Source organism: Sylvia atricapilla, chromosome 8 (assembly GCF_009819655.1).
Source record: "Sylvia atricapilla isolate bSylAtr1 chromosome 8, bSylAtr1.pri, whole genome shotgun sequence".
Lineage (NCBI taxonomy): Eukaryota > Metazoa > Chordata > Aves > Passeriformes > Sylviidae > Sylvia > Sylvia atricapilla.
Window position 1 is genome coordinate 12,954,625 of NC_089147.1, and position 20,497 is coordinate 12,975,121.

General features: G+C 41.1%; 1 protein-coding gene and 1 long non-coding RNA gene across 2 annotated transcripts in view; both read right to left on the bottom strand.

The window, feature by feature from the left end:
• Positions 1-20,497, bottom strand: part of WBP1L (WW domain binding protein 1 like) — a 58,686-nt gene that overhangs the window by 35,057 nt on the left and 3,132 nt on the right. The window lies entirely within an intron of this gene.
• On the bottom strand, positions 5,424-7,114 carry LOC136364060 (uncharacterized). The gene is made up of 2 exons (XR_010744098.1): positions 6,328-7,114; positions 5,424-5,582 (listed from the first exon to the last, which is right to left on the bottom strand). It is a non-coding gene; the product is annotated as an uncharacterized lncRNA (long non-coding RNA).

Genomic DNA, 20,497 nt, shown 5'->3' on the forward strand with positions numbered 1-20,497 from the left:
TCTTTGTCTCCCAAACTGTTGCCACAGAGGCAGAACAAATCCCTCCAGCATCCCAGTCACTACCACAGACACTCCTTAGCATATATTCATTAATTAATGGACCCCCCTGAACACAGATCCTCACTCAGTATCCTGTAACCAATGTGCTGCCTCACTCAGGCTGGGCTGTAAAACATCCAGTGAATTAACCAAGTTAAATTCATCAGCCCCCTCCCATGAGGTTGTTCCTGATAAATCCACACTACTCATTTCCTGTTACCTTAGAGATGCTTATAAAACCTTCAGGGATTTATTCTAGTACTTCAATAAATACTGAAGCACTTGACCATTTTCTAACTTTTTCCTCATTTTTTTCCTTTAATCTGACCCCATATACATTTAGTACTTATTTTAATATGAGTAGATTTACAACTAGGAGTTTATGTACTTCCTGTTTGGGGCTTTTTTCCCCTCAAGAACCAATAGAGCTGCAAACCCTTTCAGTCTATATCAGTTACCGAGTTACTGTACAAGCACTTCACTCATTAAATTTTAGACCAATACCCTTCTTTTTCTTTTTTTTTTATATCTAACACTATTTTGCAGACCCTTTTCCTAAGCCTTCGTGCGTTCCTTACTAGCTGTAATATAATTTTTACACCAAAAATAAATTACACAATCAGTAAAATCTTTACTGTTCCTTTGGTTTTAGATGGCTGAATTTAGTAGATGGTTTTAACGTCAGCTCCTTTAAGATGAGAAAAATTTCAGAATCTTTTTCAAATGCCGGTCTAGCATGGGAAAGAAAAATGTTAAGAACTTCTAGCACATAAACTCCATTTGTGGAAAAAATTCAGCATAAACTGACAGCATGGCTTTATGTTTTAAGAGTGTCAACATACTATCTATTGCAGTCTGAGTTCACACTCACTTGAAGACACCATGAGGAAAAATAAGTGACCATCAAAAATGTCCCAAAATTCTTGGGAAATTCAAAGCAAAGCCTAATCAAAAAAGCTAAAGCCATCTTTTGTAAATGCAAAAACCTATTAGTGAAATGGAATTTTTATCTGCCAAAGCAAGCAAGCAGAACCAGTGGCATTCAGTACATCCACCATGCACCAAGACAGACCTTCAGAGATGCTTGAAGGATTCAGGTTGGAAACCAGGTCAATAACAGAGACAAATCAAGCAACTTTGCTGTTAGACAAAGCACACTGGACAAGGGTTAATTCTCATACATGCAACTAGAGTATTCTTGAGCTGTTCTATTAGAGAAAGGCCCCTGAGCTGTTTCTGCACCGCTGAGCCTCTCTACTTCCCTTTTCAAGGCAGGCTGGAGGAAACACAACTCTGCTGCTTCCTCATTAGTGTGAAGTGATGCTGTCAAATTGTCTGCAGACAGCTTTTGAACAACCCCAAGGAACAGCCAGGCCTCTAAAAACTCAACACACACATGGAAAATACTTCTTCCTGAAGTTCCCAGGAGGAGAAAGATGCATCAGTGGTTCCTATAGTCCATGAACTGCAGCTGTCTTGGGAGTGTCTGCCACTTACAGCAGTTCTCACCAGATTCTTGTTCAAGTCCTCCACTCTTTGCTCTCATTTAGATGACCTGGAAGAAATTTCAATGCATGCAGATGCCAAGGACATCCCTTGTGAGTTGCGTCCTTAGGTATGAGAAATGCCACTTAAGTCAGGGTTTTGACTGAGAGCCCAGATCTTGCTGAAATGTGATAGCTCTGCCAGAGATATCCTGCCAGGTCTATAAATCCCAGTATTTCACAAAGTAACAGTGGAATATGAAATAAGATTCGTTTCTGAAGGGCAAGTTGGTGGTCTGGAGGTTTTGTTTTATTTCAGAGCGTTGCCCTAGGTCAGCTGACCACACAGGCAAGGAGCACAGGCTGCTGCTGTACCACTGCAGATGCCAAGCATTCAGTGTCGGCAGGCAACGCTAACGCCGGAACAAAAGACAAGACCATTTCCCAAGTTCAACAGTCCCCCCACAGACCCGGCTTTACTTGGATTGTGTCTAGGAACAACCATTTTTTCACAGTAGAAACAGATTTATTCTTGAGGGGAAAAAAAAAGTGGTGGGTCAGATCTCTCAGAGATACTCTGGCATCTTCAAGGAAGGTCAAGAACTCACCCCCTATGCCTCTAAGCCTTACTAAGAATGAAGAGAAATTAAAGAAACCCTCCATCTATTCAACAGCACAAATTCAGACATTCTGTCAAGATCTGAACACTTTTACCATGTTGTTTTCCCAACACAGCCTGGGGCTCAAAAACATTCTTGAACATGAAGGTTCATATAAATCTACCAAATTAGAGCCAGAAGGATTTTAAAATGTAATTTACAACTCAGCCAGTCAGCAAAAACATGAAAGGGCACTACCCAGTAGATTCCCCCTGTATATAAACACTCAGAGCAGCATCAAAATTTGTTCTGCAGTAATGTCTTCATGAGACAGTTGATCTTTAGTGATCTAGGAAGCTGTGGATAAACCTCAAGACTGAGAATGTTTTTGGTGTATATTCTCATTTCTCCCCAGGGAATCTTGATCTTCAGAGGAATATTAACATGAAGTATGCAAAACATTTTATGGGCTGTTTATAACCTAATGACTCCAAGTGTAACCTTAGATGTCATTCTGCAAAGACTTAGTCATGTTCAGCAATGTGAGCAGAGGGAGCATGCTAAAGTCTCTTGGGCAGATCACTTTTATCACTCCTTCAGCTCTGTTCAAGCAGTTTCATATAATACAGTTATCTTACACTGGCATCAGCAAAACATTGCTCAGAATCAAGGTGACATAAAACTCATGGTTGCATTATTAACCAATAAAATCCTTCCAAGGCTTGTGTTTGGAAATGTCCATTCACATATACAGCCAAATCTGAGAATACAAAAGATTCTTACTTAAATATTACTTAATAGTAATGTTAAAACTAGTGTTCTTCTGAAAAAGAGATTTTGAAGTAAACACTCCCATCCTTCAACAACAGACAAACATGAAAAGCATATGGTTCTCACTGGGTATGCTTACTGCAAATCAAGTTACCTTCCTGGAAACTTGGTATGTATTTGCTAAATGAAAACAAAGCATCCCTTATGGCTTCACAATTAGAATTTAAAAAAATAGATGCTGCAGGAGTTACAGTTTTCTTCACAATGTTGCTTTACCAGTTATACATCTTGAAGGCTAAAAACAAGAATTTAAGGAGAAAAGAGTGTCACAATATTTGAAGTTAATATTTGTGTTAAAAATACCCATGGAAGAATCTAGCTGTTTGCTTTCCAAAAGCCACTATTTGGTCTCTCCTATTTTTCAAATGAGAAGAACCCTTTGCAAAATTATAAGTAAAACACTGAAACTTCCATGTGACTTTCCCATATGTAGCTTTTCAACAGCCAAATGATTTCCCCTATCCCATCCCCACTGTTTGAATACTAAGGCAATGTTTGCCAAGTTTGAAGTAGAGAGTTTTTAAGCCAAATTTGTAAAACCAAGAAGATAAAAATGTTGTTAATATCCTTTGATCAGAGATAAACTTCTTAAGGAGAGTTAAACTGTGGAGAAGAGCAAGAGAAAGAAAGATTTTATGTTTTGCCAATCATTTACCAGGGATGTCACTGTGGCAGTATAGAATATAAGCATGCCAACATCAGCTTCTCTGAGTTTTTGAGAGCCCTGCATGTAGCCATCCCACTTCTGCACATGTTCTGAGACATAATACTCTTCACTCATTGAACAAACAAGCAGATCCAACCTGAAAAGTGGAGGAGTTAAGAGAACATATCAGTTTTATTCCTCTAGGGCTAGAGGCAGATGTTGCTGACAGAAGTTTCCTGCCTGTTGCTTTTCTGGTTGCCTTCATGCCCATCACAACATCCAAATATCTCAAAGACCAACATCCAAATGGCCCTCCATGCTATGCATCACATCCAAAAAGCTTGTGGACGTGGCTTAAAACCAGGCTTCCAGTTTTCTGAAGGGTGGGATCCATGACCACATCTACAAGGAATAACACAACAGCTTCTTCTGAACCAAAAGGAGGTGGCAAGCAAGGCTGCAGCACACGTACCAGGACAGCAGAAAGGACTGCCTGCCAGAGGAAAAAGCAGAGGATGAAATACAGAGCAGCTGGTCTTGAACAAGTAGGGCAGCCCAACAAGGAATGCAGGAAAGTCAACTGCCACAGAATATGAAGATGCCATGTTAGACTGAATGCCCCACAGCAGAAGTCCGAGACTGATTCCTCCCAGGACACCAAAATATCTCTTTTCCAGTCTAAGCTGCAGCACAACATTCATTCCCACTGACCTCACTTCTCCCCTTGGACGAGGAACACACCCAAGGTACTATCTTGATCAATGCAATCACAAAAGGTTGTTCATTACGTGCATTAGTTCAGTAAAGCACATCTGGCAACATGACAAAAATCTGCACAGGGACACCTTGAAATTCTCATGTTCGATTTGACCTCCATCAAATCCCACTAATATCTAAACACTCTGTCACCAGGAGTGCAAGAGCTGTGGCTGGTGACAACCTGCAGCTTCACTCTCTGTGGCCCCCAGTCTGTGTCATGAAAGCCTGGCATCAAGACTTACATGAAGAAACTGCACACAAAAAGGGGACGGAAAAGCCTGCTCCACTCTCATGAAAGGTGTTCTCTGGTCATATTTACATCCTGAAAAGTGAGGGGAAAGAGGTTCTGTCTTTATTCTCTGCAGTTTGGCTCAGCTGTACTTGGATGCCTGTACTCCTCCCAAGTTTATGGTTACTTCCTGTTGACAAGTATGTTCTTCTGAAATCCGTTTCATCTATTTTCAAATAGGCAGACTACACTTTTTTTTTTTTCTTTTTTTTTTTTCTTTTTTTTTTTTTTTTAAATATTAGCCAGGTTTCTTGTGCAAGACAAATTATGGCCTCTATACAAAACATAACTGGGATTCCAAATAACTAGTCATCCATTCTCAAACTGTATGGGGCATCATGTCTGGCAAAGTTACTGTTTTCTATTCTTTCCTTTTCTACTAGCAGAATAAGAACAGAATTTACTACATCAGAAACAGAGTAAGTCATTAATGTTTATAGAGAACATCTATTACTTTACATTACACAAAACATTTTACGTGTTTCATTTTTCATTTGATATTTTTCATTCTAGTTCAGTGTACTAATATTTGTATATGTACTGAAAACAACCTGAACTCTCAAAGGCTCACAGGTTTCAGAAGAGGACATTCTTTGATTTAGTTATTTGCATGTAATGAACCCAAATCATACTGTTTATGAAAACTAGTAATTTTTGGTGATGACCATATTTTTAAGGTTAATCTCTGGAGAACTGTCATTAAAAAGAAGCATCTTCCTTTTATTTACCCTGTCATATACCAAATATCTATACTAAAAATAAATCTAAAAACTAAGACAATTCTATTTTCTTTTATTCTTCCACAGTATCTAGGAGACTGAAAGCATAATTCACTCTAGTAATTTTCTGTAAAGGAGGATTTAATTGTTAACTACAGTAAGCAAACACCAGATTTAAATTTTCCCTTGCAAGTTGCCAATCTTCTCATGACTCAGCTTAAAAAAGTTTTCTTTCCACTTCAGTAACTTTCCTCTTTTGGTGACCAGCAAAAAGATGGATGATAATTTAGAAAGATTCCTAGCCATGCATCATTTCTGGTTGATATCAGTTACAAGCCAAATACTTGTAATTTAAAATTACAGATTTAAAATACTGGCAGAAATAGTTTAATGGTTGGTATTCCTCTGCTAATGCAGAACTTCAACACTGCCTTTATAAAATCAGCATCAAAAGAGACACAGAAATATGTACTCAATGTTTCTGACATACTCTGACTGTAACTGAATATTCTAAGTAGGAAGCCATAAATACATTACCAAGAGCCTCTGAGATAACCAGCAATATGGTAGCAATAAGTGGCATCAGGATTGAAAATGAATGACTTCATAATTTCTCCCAAAGTGCCAAGAACTCAGACCTTCACATGACTGAAGACTCTTTACAGAGTAACCACACATGAAAACATATCTTCCAGACTCACAGGACTGGAACCCTCATTACGAAGTGCCACAGTGATGACTGAAGTTCTATGGGAAATTTTTTTCCATGCCATTAAATATCTAATTTTTCTGCCTCCACACTTCACAACCCAATTTTGTACCTCAAAATACTGACAAAAGTTACTAGTGATCTCCCATGGCATGAGATGCATGGGAAGCTATGCAACAGCCTTTGGGATGGGGAAGCCAGCTCAAATCCTAATTTCTCAACTCAAGAGCACAAAGAAAAGAACACTTGTACCGGCTTTCACATCTCTCTTCTTCACATCTTGACGTCTCTGCTAACAGATTCTAACAACCAGGACACCAGAATTCATACTTCAGCGTCTTCAACTTCTTTCCTGAAGGACTCCAGCTATTGATTCCTGATAACGTTCCCAACGTCCCTGAAACAAGCCAGAGAGCGCTCAGGAAACATTCTGGAAAAGGTTGGAAGAAAGGGGTGGTTGCAGGCAGACCGCAGCACACAAGAGGTCAGGCCTTGACTGAAGGGATTAGTGAGGCTTTCCATATCCCAACATATCTCAAAGAGGCTGCAAGGATTTCCCAACTTCAGAATAACAACTCGACGAAGAGGAACTGTGAAGCTGTATAGGCCTGTGTGGCTGAACTGAACCCTTGAAGCTCTCTGCAGACTGGGCAAGGTACAGTCCAATGTGTTATCACAAGTACCAGATGTTACTCTACACTGAAGTCCACATTTCTTGACCAGAAGCCTGAATTTAGAGGTCAGATTTAGCAGTGCAGCTTTGTACAAGGATTCTGACATAAGTGCTAGAAGCAACAAACAAGAAAGAAAGAAAGAAAGAAAGAAAAAAAAAAAAAAAAGCAGCCAACCAACCGACCAACCATCACTCTTTAGAAGAGCAGCTGCCTGGAAGAATTTCAGAAACACTTTGTCCAAAAGTGTTTCAGTTGCCATTCAAAATACTCTCCCATTGCATTTTGAATTTCAGAATCTCTTTGCCTTCAAAGTCTGTATCCTCCTATATTTTATTCAAAAGCTCTTGCAATTTAAAACTCATAGAAAAGCATACCAAAAATACCAAACTTGACTAATGCATCAATTTCTCTGCAACCTTTATTCCTTCTAAAATTCCATGTGTGCTGACAAGCATATACAGATACACAAGTCCAAGAGGATTTTTTTGTTACAGAAAGAACTGCTCCTAGAGTTCATTTTCCACTTGAATCATAATTTTGAACAGCAGATGATCCATTTTTAGTTTAAGCAAGTAAACATAAATCCTGATGAAAGGCATTAGGGGTATAAAAATGCCCATTACCTCTTTGGACTAGATTTTAACTGGTGACCTAATGATGTGACACTCAGTAGTTTTTTAACTGTGATCCCAAAGATTTGCATCAGCAAATACTTAAATCCCAGGAGATGATACTTCCTTGGGAAGAAATGAAATCTTCAGAAGTAAGAGTCTACATTTATGCAATTCTAACAAGCAGGAAAATAAAAATAACAGTCACTTGATTCCTACGGGTTTCTAGAGGACCCTGGTATTACAAGTACACAACACATGAATTTTGACCAAAAGCCAGCACTTGCAAAGCTCAGCATTCACTACTAGACAGGGGTAAACACAGCATGTCCCAAAAGTCTTTGTCATGGATTTAGAAATTTACTAAAAATGAAGACACATTTTGTATGAAAATGCACAAATGGATCCACTTTGAGACGACTTATTTAGGAACTAAGGTTTTCACATTCTGTTCAATTGCATCATGCACATCTGCAGAACCTGGCATCATCACACCTACCCTTATCAGAACTATGCAGATTCTTTGCAATCCAGGAGCCTTGCATCAATACCCTGGTGCTATGGCAGTGCAGGTAAGTGCATGTCCCAATGAGGCAAGCACATGCTTCTCACCTGGTTTCAAAGAGGCATCAGCTGAAGGCAGCTCTCAGCCTCCTCTTGAAGAGAACCATTCTCTCATATTTTATTTGGTTGTAAAAATTTCACAATGGTACATGTGCCAACAAGGCAGCTAAGAGCCAAAAGCACAATTAACAATTCCCAGCAGAGGGTAGATGCTATTTAACGTTCTTCAAAACATACTGCATATGTGCAGGTGCTCCATTTCGCTGGAGAATCTTCAAAGCCATCTCCTAATCAATAGCAGTATCTTTAATCTCTCTAATGAAAAATAATACTCTCGTGAACAGCCATCAGCTCCTCTCCCCATCACATACACAAACTCAGCCACAAGTGTGACCAATCCTACAAAAAGGCTCTTGAGAAGAAGCATCTGTACAAACAGCAATCTGCCTGCCAGGGGATGAAAGTCCTTGCCTGGGTTTGGAACTACAGATGTGCTTCAGCTGCTCTACACTCCTTCAGCCATCCCAAAAATACCAGCCAAAACTGTTAGGCCATCCACATGAAGATAGTCACGTTTCTCCAGTTGGCATACAAGAGGTGTGCAATTAAGGACTTGCCAAGAAAAGGTAATTATCATAGGTAGCTTTTACAATATCACACATAGCATTAAAATAGCTTCAAGAAAGGAAACAAAACTGTAATATAAATTACAAAGGCAGGTGATAAATCTTCCAAGAGGATTCAAAAAGATCACAGTAAAAGTTTGCAAGGGTGAGCAACCTGATTTCATAAACATGCTCCTCATTAACCCTTTTACAGCTTCAAAAAGATACCATCTCTGTTGTTCCCAAGCACATCTGCCAGAGCTTGCAAAGGAAATCATGAGCAAGCAGCTTCAAAGGCAAGATGATGTACCCACAGCAGTAAACCCTAATCCTTGCTGGGGAAACCACGCAACTGAACTTAGTCATAGAAAATGAGATTAGAAATTCTAAAACAAAACAAGGCACTGGAAGAATTAGCAGTCATCCCAAAATCACGTTGAAAATATTGAGCAACATTTAAATAACAACTTTTGTCAGGGCTGATAAAGACGAGAGTAAAACTAACATCTTGCACAGGAAACCTTTAGTGGATGGGGATAGAAACAGGACATCTGTGTCAGCCTAAAACCTTACACAGTGGATGGTGGCTCGGCAAAGAGCAGAGGTGTCAGAGAGCACCACAGCCATCACCCCTAGAAATTCAAGTTCATGGACTCCTAGAAAAAGGTTTTTGTGATTTGACCATAGGAAACATGGCATTTATGGAAGCAGAGAGTGTTTTGACAGTAAAGCAATTGCTCATGTGCAGGGGCAGAGGGAGAGTCTCCGGGGGGCAATTTGGGAAGCACAGCATTATTTCCACAGTTCATAATGTCATTCAAACTCATATATACAAGAATGTTGCAACTGCTCAAGTGATCATCTCCACTAGCGTCACACACACGGCAGAAATGCAGAGGTCAGGATTTCTGAGGCACTTCCCCAAGGAGATAGTTAATGTGACTTTCTGAAGTTCCCCACGTTTCTTGCACTGGAACTTCCTGGACAACAGTGTTGCATTGCATATTTTCCAATGCCCAGATCTAACCCAAATTACATGTTTACACAACCCACATGAAATTCAGGTTTTGATCAATGTGTGTTTTCATTTTTGAACAAGAGTTGATTTTCTAACTTAAGACAATCTTTCTAAAATAAACCATGTCTGCTCATAGGGTCAGGGTGCCTGGAGAGATCCTAAAACAACAATTAGTTTAAGTGATCTTCCCATGGCTTCTCACTGCCAAGCAAGCTTCATTAGCAAGTACCAAGTATTCACATCCTGATGGCTTCAACAGATAAAACACAGAATACAAAGACTTGCATCAGGAAAAGGAAGGCAGTGGAATAAAGTAGACAAGCAAGGAGAGAAAATAATACCTTGAGAAAAAAAGGCAGACCATCATGATCTAAGTGCTGATTAAATCTGTTCCCAATCGATATTAAATGAATGTGACCATAAGGCACAAGTCCAGTCTAGCAAGAGAGAGCATATTTCCCCTTTAATCATTCTCTGGTGTCAATGGAAACCCACTGGGGCTTGAAGAGATACCAAGTCATTGAGAGATGACTATCTAATTTAGCACACAGAAGGTGAATGAAAGTAAATTCCAGTTTCCACCCCCCATCCTTAGGCCCAAGACTATCACTTGCATTTAATGAAGTCAGAGTACTCAGATTTCAGTCACATCCCTCTGCTTTCTCCCTTCGAAGCCAACAGTCTCTTCTTTCCTTTAGAAAGGCCTTCATGCTTCTCTCTCTCCAAAGTGAAAAGAAAACAGGACAAGACAGATACCAGGTACCAGATACCACAGGTATCCATGCAGGTTCCATGCAGCTAGTTCTTCATGCCAAGCAGTACCACACAGGGCTGTCCAAATTTAGGACAAGAGCAGAATGACTGTGTTACCTTTCATTTATGACTGACACTGCCATGTGAGTCTTCTCTCCCTTACAGTCTCATAGATCCAGCAGAGCCCTGCAGAAGAGTGACCATGCAGCAACAACCAACTGTACAACCATAGGAACAACTGGGAATGAGGCAGTTCCTAAACCAAAAGTTGTGGTAGCTTTGACTGGAGGAGTTTGGAAATGGCTTATCTAGAGTCTCTGCAAGGAAAACAAAAAGACATTTAAGTATCACCCTTCAGAGCCTCTCTGAAACGTCAAAGGTAACCAGACCTGCACATGAACCCAGAACTATGCAAAAATTAAGCTTCCATGAGTAGCACTACCCCAGTCAACTAGCAGAGCCTCTTTGCTATACCTAAACAAAAAATAAAAGAAAGACAGGACAGTTCATACTCTGCTCAGTGTCTTGAAAGCTGAAAGCAAAGACAGGATTTTTTAAAAGTACTTGCTTAGAAGTTTTGGAGGAAAAGAACAAGTCCTAGTTTTCCTTCCATATTTAGGCTGAGACTTTTTCAGTATTTCCACTGTTGCGAAACAGAACACAGAAGAAAACAAATCTTTTTTGACTACACAGAAGTGCCAACCAGAAAATAAGCCACAAAAGCTTGTATAAATACATGCATATCCCAAAAACCAGATGCACCTATCAAAGCATTGTTTAAAGTTTGTCTGAGTTGAGAGAGTAACTGAACTCTCTGTACTTGTTGCTAAGAACAATTTTACTCCAAATAATAACCAGGATTCAAACCAAGTAAGAAATAATGAACTTGGGTTTAATTGGTTTGCGAGAAACCCAATTTGCAAGTGCTATCCTTAGCCAGCTATTGAATTTGACTGAGCCCAGAAGGCACTGCGATGAGTGACTTAAGTGGAGGCACCCTACACCCACCAACATTCCTGCTGAATGAATGTGCAATCGGCAAGAATCACTTTTATTTATCTTACTAAAAGCATTTCTTGGAAGGGCTGGAAAAATTTATTTCAGATGGATTTTTCAGCTGAGAACAAAGTTGTATTTATTATAATTATGCACTCTCCAATGTGGCCTGCCTTGCTGAGAAAGAACATTAAATTCAGCTGTGCACAAACTCATGGAAATGACCTTTTTGAATGAAAATGCTGCAGCAAGAGACTTGTGGAGCATTCTCACTAAATAACCTTCTGTCCGCAGCTTGCAGATTAGTGCTCAGACCACTGATTTTAGATGCTACTTACACAGGCACAAGTCCACATGAGCTCAATCAGCTGAGAATAAATTGTGTGTTCTGCAGAATACAATACAGAGAACTGTACTTGGTCTCCAGTCCAGTATGGATTTATGAACCTTTATTACCATCATGTAGAAGCATAACATTGCAAGGCACTTCTGCAGGACACCCAGTGTTCCTTTTACATAGGAGGATCAAAGGTGTTATTGACTCAAACTGAACAAGCCCTTACTTTAATGATAGCAACAAATGCAAGAACACCCACCACCCACACAGAAATAGCCTGCTCCCTCTTTGTGGAAGGACAAGGATTGTCTGAAAGACTTCTGCTCCATGGAAAGCCCACACACTTGGGGAGAAGACAGGTTAGCACTAAAGAACTAGCAAGTTAAACTAGAATCCTCATTTCATCACCAAATGAAAGGTGAAATGTCAAATAGCAAGAGTGCAAGACACATGCTTGTTTGGAAATTAAGGATGTCATTTCAGTATGCACATATAAAACGTCCACCTTAGACACATCAGATGATCTTACTCTTTGCAGAAAGGTTGGGTATCTCATCCTGTAAAGAACTTAACACAGATGTCTGAGCCTTCCCAGCAGCTGGGCAGTCAAATTCCTGGTGCCAAAGAAAGCAAGGCAAGCTTTCGTGATGACGTCCAGGACATCTCATGGGCAACTGGAAGTCATTCTTCTGCCTGCCCAGCCCAAAGGCATCCCACAATGATCAGGATCTGCTGGCAACCTGCTCCAGGCTCCCTCTCCCTTTCACTCTCAAGGTATGCATGGTTTGTGGCCATCTGAAGATTTTGGTATTCAGTTCAAAAGCCTAGAAAAGAGGCTACCCTCTACTAAGCATCCGGAAGCCAAAATGCAGCTGTAAAAACAGTGTGTGCTGCCAGTTTGGGTTCTGCACTCCCTTTTCAGAATCTGCGTTTCCATTTCAGCCAGCTCAAGCTTCTCCCACTGCTCTGCTTGCTGAACCTGCTGCTTTGGTTCCAAATCTCCATGTGCTGTTGTCTCCAAGGGGAAATAAGATACAAGAAATTCCATGTTTTGACTTCGCTACAGAACCAATTAACTCAGCTGCGAAGAAAGAAAAGCTTTCACTTGAACTAACTGTTTTCCATGCAGTAAACAGAGCACATGCAATTCATGAGGGGCACTAAAGCTCAATCCTCATGTGTCTTCACATGTTGATTATTCACAGTAATGCTTTCCAGACAAATAGAAGAACAGTCTCCACTCAAGTGCAGAAGAAGCCAAGAACAATAAAACTGTATCTCGACAATTAGGTAAAGTTTGACCATAGTACTTGAGGGCATTAAAAACCTTTGAACCAAACCTTGCAGAAGAAAAGCAAGTGTTTCTTAGTTAACAATTAATAATTTAGATCTGAAGACTTTCATCTAGACATCCAGCTGAAGAGGAAAATTACACAGTACTTATACAGCCAGTACCACACAATCCCCTGGTATTCTGATACAAAAAATCCAGTTCATAGTACATTTGCCATTTTAATGTCCCCATTGTAGATGAGAAACGTGAAATTACTTTCTTAATATCATATGGTAAGCCAGGATTGCAACTGAAGAGTTCTTGCAAAACTACTTGTGCATCAAAGGGAGTATATTGGGGCTTTAAAAATATTTTTAATAATATTTATAAGTTCACCCTAAAAAAACCCAAAACAAACATCAGCTAAACCCAAAATATTTTCTACTTTTCCCCATTGTTTACTTTGCACTAATCTTTTGGATTAAGTAAACTAGCAAGACAGTTCATCCTTGAGAGCCCTCATGACTGAAGCATATGCATGATGCCTGCTGCCAGGATAGGGAAAAAGCTGACCAACACAGGAAGAAGTGCAGGACTTGTAAATGAACAGGTTATTAGGTTGAACCAGATAAAAGAAGTATGTTTAAAAACCATTTATTTAATTAGAGACACTAGTTAAAATCATAAACAAGTTTTACCTTGCACCCTGTCCTGAAGAAAAGTGCCTTCAGAAGGACTGTTGGCAGGCAGTGCCTGTACCAGAGAAGAGCCACTGATAATAAGAGCTCTCAGCACAAGAATACAAATAAACAAAATCTAGGATCATTCATCTCAGAGTCTGTCCCAGCTTGTGAAGTGCCACTAGCACTTAAGGTTTCCAGAACTGTAAAATTAACTTTTTCTGTGTAATGATAAAGGCTGCATCAAACAGCAGCACTCAGCCAGCCTACAGATTACACTCATGCAAGCCGTACGCAGTTTTTCAGACACAAATACACCCTACATTTGTTTGGTTCCAAAAGATCAAGATGCAAGGGGCCCACACCACCCAGCCAGGTAGGTCACTGTAAACATCTTGTGTAGTGCTGCTTTCCTCCCCTGAAGACCTCTACATCTTCCAGCCAGAAACAGTTCACTGGCTTGCATACACAGATTTAGTCCTGTTTTATTAGGACACACTGAATGTATTTAATCCTTTGGTTGCACTTCTAAAATCTTTTAGAGTAGGATTAGTTTTGGTTATATACTGTTAGATAGCACAGACAAGAAACCATCTCTAACACTCTTTGTGTTCCCCAAAGTTTATCTGCTCTGTTAAAGGCTGTGAAAAAAGATTAGTCTGAGCCTCATCCATACCAGGAATACAGTCTTACATTTCATACCAGCCTGAAGGTTCATGTCAGCTAAGGTGAAACAAGGCAACAAAAGATTTGTCTGGCCCTTAAACTGAAATTTTCCTGGCACAATGCTTCTCAAAAAATACATACATCATGCTGAAAATAAAGGAAGACTGCTTCTCCAGCTAGTCCATCTAGAAAAAGCAGACTGCAGGTTTTAGAACAGAAAACAATTGCTCCAGATCTCCTGAATTCATCTTTGGCAGGATGACCCTTGGATTTTGCAGTCAAATGATGGGCCTAAGAGTACAAAATAGATCTGAGGAGAAAAATCTCGTAAATCTTGTTTTGACAGCCTAACCACTGGTTTAGTATGATCACAGACTCTGGAAAGTAGAAATACAAAGAGCAGAAAAGCGAGAAACTCAGTAAAAACAATGAGCCACAAACATGAGAGTGATATTAATAACCAAGTATGTGAGATGCAAAAATTCCTGGTGAGATGAGTAGGAAAAAGAAGCAAAACAATGAGACAAAAAGAAAACAATACAGCTAGGAAAAAAGTAGAGGAAAATAAGAGCTCTTATTTTTGACACAGCGATTTAAGATAGGCTCTGTTGGAGTTCAAGTGCTGAGTGTCAGTAAATGGAGACAATCAGCAGTGACAGACGTCTGCAAGCCTGTTTTATCTAAGCTGCAGATCACAGGAGGTTGGAGAGTCAAATGCAAGCGCCGTTTGTGAAGTTTGCATCTTCTAAAAAGACAGAAGTCAAAATGACAAGGTAATTTGAAGACAACACAACAAGGCATAACCCTCCTCCTCCTCTCTGGCATTCACCGTCTGAAAAGCAGTCTGCAAACAACAAATGAGGCAGCCACTAAGAAAAGGAGGAATTCATCACACAGGACACACAGACATGAGTCATGACTTTCACATGCATTCAGGTAGTTATATGAATTCCAAGCACAGTAAAGGTCTTTCAGATCACATCTGAAGAAAATTCTTTCCCCCCAAGAAGAGAGACTAATTTGGTAATTTTACAGTTACAATTGATACACAGGATGTGATGAGGTCAGCCCAGTGTTGTGGCCTTGAAGACTGCCTTCTTCAAAGGTTTTGGTCAGTGTTTACAACACCCCTGTACTATGCCCACCACCTCCTCCAGCCCCTCCCTTACCTCCTGGCTCATTCGGATCTCAGCCCCCAATTAACCCTTTCATTCCACAATGCTTGTTCAGATCAGCTTTAAAAGGAGCTTTTACTGCTAGCTGTGTGGGACAGATTTTCTGTCCACCACCAGTGCGGTGGCTGTCACAGGGGATCATTTATGCAACAGGATGGCCTGATCTTCTGCTGGAGACAGAAGACATGCAGTTCCCGTGGGGTCCTGTTGGCAGTCATCCACCACCTGGGATTTAAAGAGGATCCCAAACAGAGAAAGAGGTTTTTTAAAAAACAAGCAACTCCTGATACAGTGTAAACAAACAGACAAACAAAGCTTATTACAAAGAGTGAGGAATACAGAACTTAGCAAGGGAGAGGACTTCTACATATTTTACACTCTTTCTGTATCAGGCTCCTGGTGTGGCTGCCACAATTACTCCATTGTTTGACTGGAAGCATTATCTGAGACTGTCTTGATTATCAGCTCTGATTCCACAATAAATTAAAAAAGGTCTCTTGTGGACAACAGTAGTTGACCTGCTGGTCATATCTGTGTGCTGGACAGGAGAGAAAAGAGTGAATCAGTTCTGCTCACTAAAAAGCCTTTGCACTGTCTGCAGGTGAGTCATTACTGGTCAAGTGTCTTCCCTGCTTCCAAAGGAACACTTGACACCTTTTACACGGGGAAAGCTCAGGATGGCTGGTGAGATTTTTGGCAAAACACACTCTTCAAAGTTGTTTCTACAGCTTATCAACCTTTTCACCTTCAATTTGCTCTTCAGCCAGTGGGAGACAAAATTAAAAATAAAAGTAGCTCTGTAACCACTGGAGCTGACCTCCCATAAATGTTTTCCACAAGGCTGACTGACTTTGCAGGCTTACAACTGTGAGCTCCAACGGAGGCTTTGGTAAGAGGCAGGGCATGTATCAAGTCAGTCAACCCAACTCACAAATTTCCCTGTGCTGATAAGCTCACTAGTGTAGCTTCCCACTCAGTGAATCCCTGTTTGCTTGTTAAGGTATCTCATTCCTATCTGATTTCAGGAATTTTGTTGAAATTCTATGCATCTTTGATGTATCTTCCTATCAAATCATTCAAGTTAGTCAGTAGCTTCAAAGTGGATAGGGAGATGGACACTGATAACTACATAAAGCTCACCTTCTTCTGTGAACTATCTTCTTTTATTAACAACATCCAGTTTCCTGCTCAAGTCACTCTCTCTCCCTCTCCAGGACAAGCTTGACAAGTATCTTGACAAGCTCCCTCAGCCTGAAGTAGAGCCAAGAGAGGGTTAGTGTCTGCTTTTCCCATGTTCCCTCCCAGATCTCAAAAATAAATCCCCACAAGCAACAAAACAAACAAACGAAAAAACCCCAACTCAAACCACAAAAAAACCCAAACACAAAAAACCAAACCCCATGGATCTCTGCTCTGAGTTGCCTCTGAAATTTTCATTAGTGCCTTGCACACACTGAAACTAGAGATGAAATAAAAACATATCACCACTAGAAGTAACAAACTTCCACCTCATAGTAATGGAGAAGATTAAAGAGGAAAGAAGGCAGAATCCTCCTCTTTATTGCTAGCAGATCTTTCCATTCTTGAGGTTCACTCTTCGCTAGTCCTAAAGACTGCAGTCAGGAACACAAGGTCTTGATCCTCCACAAGGAAAGGAAAGGTTCCTCTTGTCTCTTATTTCTAACCCTAGCACCCTGTAACTTGTCAGTCCAGCTAGCTGCTTGCCATACCCACCTACATCTCTGCAATCCATTGTCAGCAAAGGTGCCATTTAAAATGCTGCTGGCCAAAGCTCTGTCCCCTCAGGTCTGCACTGGGGCTCTCCTCCCAGTCACTTCCTCATAAGCTTCCTGTGCACTGTCAGTGTTTGGATTTGGTTTACAATATGCTGGTATAAAAGAGCTTGGGAAGAAGGAACTGTCAGAAAACTGAATCTCCTACACAAAACAGTTCTCACATCCTCTTTTTCTGTGGCCAGTTTGGACCAACCTCAGGTGATGCCAGGTGGATGGATACTGGCTTAGCAGAGAAGGCCCGTTAAACAAGCAGCACCACAAGCTGCCTCCACAGAAAATAGTCTCTCCCTTTTATTAGCAGGTGTTGTTCAGGGCACAGCATGCCAAGGAGCATTAGCCACTGGCATTAAATGGTTTGTCCTGATGCCATCAGTCTGCCACCATCACCTACCTCTCTTTGCACCTAGCAAACCCCTGCATGTGAACTGCTCTGTTTGCAGTTCCAAAAGCCACTGCACAGACCACAGCTTTCAGCTAAAAATAACACTGGTGATGGTGATCCCACTGATAATCACATCATTAGAGAAGAATCAAGCTTTTCATTGTCCAAGCAGATAAACAGCAGGCCTCTGCAGCACCTTGAGCCTTCCTTTGCAGTCAAACAGTATCTGCTCCTGAAATCACGGAAAAAACTTCATTTGTGACTGCCACACCAACACACTTCTTTTAACAAGAAAGGTAGGGGCATGCAATTCCTGCTTGGCAAGCCTGTCCTCTCCAGCCAGCTGTTATTTCAGGCACATTTTTTATGTGCACTCTTCACAGGCCCAGCCACACAATCACCCATCAGAGCTCCATTGCCACAGCACCCAGGTGCTGGCATCTCAAAATGTCTCTTCTTAGCTGTGGGCTTTCTAATCACACAAGACAGCAGGGGGAATGAGGGATCCAACTTCCCTGTCAGCACCTCTCAATGAACTCATGCAAGAATGGCATCCCTCACCCTGAGCTCTTTTCCTTCTGACTCAGAAGCACAGACCAAAACCTGGCACAAAGAGGTTGTCCTGCAACATGCAAGGGGCATCTCCATGACTAATGGCCCTTCCAGGACTGTCACCAGCCCAGCCTCAGACACAGCTTTTAAGATCTCTGACATGCTGAGTCCTTTCCCTCACACTGCAAAAACAGTAGCACACCTTGCCTGCTTGTCTCGGATTCATGAACCCCCTGAAACAAATGCAAGACAGGACTGTGTAAGAGCCATAAAGTCATTGGTTATACGCATTAATAACCTCAGAGAATTCCTATGCAGCTAACTAGAAAGGGCAAATTCTTACCCTGTAAAGCAGGGCAGCTCAGATCAAAGGAATATCCCCAAACCTGGTACCAAGTACATGTTGTCAGGAGACAGAACAAAAGGCCATGTGCAGCTCAGCATTACTGAAACTGCTGGACATCCTGACAAGGAGACCTTTGCATAGGCACAGCCACAACCACAGGGCATATCAGCGACAGCACTGCATGGAGAAGTAGGCCACAGGATTATTAGCCCAGTGATAACTTTTTGCCACAAGCAAAAGTCTATTTAATCCTGCCAATCCTCCCAATGTGACTTAAAGGGGAAAAAAAAGGGAAAAAGAAAAAGGTGGGAAGTGTTTGCATTTACTAAATATATTGCCTGTTACCTCAGAGGATGGCCATATGGAGGATCATAAAGAAACATGAACTATTATCAACATCAGTGCCTTTCTAATACAAAGCAAGATGAAGGTGAACATCAACATAACACTAAGTTAATACAGGCTGACAGAGCCATATAAAAGAGCAGAGTTTCCATTTTTGCCAACTGAAAAGCAGCTGTTGAAGATGCTTAGAGGAGCAGCACTGCTGCGAATCAAAGTGAGGGTTCAGTGGGTGCTTTAGCTAGGTGTGAGTAACTGTTGTTGAAATGTGGCCAAACATTGAGTGCATCCATCCTCTGCCTCCCTAACAGGGCCGATGGCAGATCACCACTTTGAGCAGGATCCCTGCTGCACAGCAGCACCTCACAGCAGAGCCACTGCTCAGGTACACTCAGCACTGGATGCTCCCACTAGCCAGATGTGGCTGACCTGGACCAACAGGCTGGGAGGATGGAAACATCCCCAACCACAGCAAATCCAACTCTGGCAGATGAAACCTTCCAAGTTCCCTTCTGGCACACCACAGCTCTGCAACAGTTGCCCAAGCTTGTTCTTAAAGAGATGCTATATTTTTGTTAACTAATGTTTTCAGGGTGGCAGCGAAATTCTCAGAAAGGCAATGACAGGTCCCAGTCACAGGAGATGCCTTGACTTCAATGAAGAAATCTGCCACCCTCCTCCCCAGGGTTCACTGGACATTTTCAGACCAGGCTTTCCATCTGCTGCCCAGCTGCAGAGATGCAACTTGAAAGTCTTATAGCATTTTGTGTAATTATGAGTGCAACTCACAAACAAAATTTAATCAGTAGGACAGCATGCTATACAGATGAGACACTGGAGTTCAGGGGTATAATCATCACAGAAAGAGCAGTCCTTAACCCAGCCTGCAGTTATTTAGAGGTTCCTGTCCTGAGCAAGTACACCACGTACTTTGATCTCTGCTGCCTCCTGCCAAAACTGTGGATATTAGCAAACCAAAAAACCAAGAGTCACAGACAAAGATATGGCAGACAAAATACATCCCATGGTTATACAAGCAGCTCTCCTTCTGAAGGAACCTGATGCATTTCAGGAGATACAGAAGTGCAGTGGTAACTAGTTACCTTTACCTTAATCAAAAATGTTGTTTTAAACTTACAGATGAGGAGCCTGTTATGTGAGAATTGAAACTTTGCTGTTTCGTTCACAGACTACCTGAAGTGATGCTCTGAAAGGGCATGAATCCAGCCAAAGCCTTGGATGAAGCATGGTAACTCCACACTGGTGCAATCAGAGCTGTGGTCACAGCCTTGGACAGAAACTCTGTTACAGGGGTGTTAGCCACAGTGACAGCCACGCTGAGTTATTCCTTAAAGCAAGGATCTGTCCTCTTTGTCACATATGATGAATCATGCCTCAAGTCACAGTACTTCAAGCAAACTCTTCAATTTGGGATTAAACTGGTCTTTAAGAAGAACATGCTTCTGCCAGATTCTGACTCAAAACCACCTTATTAGAGAAAGATGGATTCCACAGACTTGTCACATAGTTAACATTCACTTAAATCTCCTGTTTTTAAAGAAAACAACAATTGAGAAAACTATGTGATAGTTAAGCTGCAGCCATGGGAAGCAGATAGATAGTTGAAACAGTCAAATAACTTTTGTTCTGTC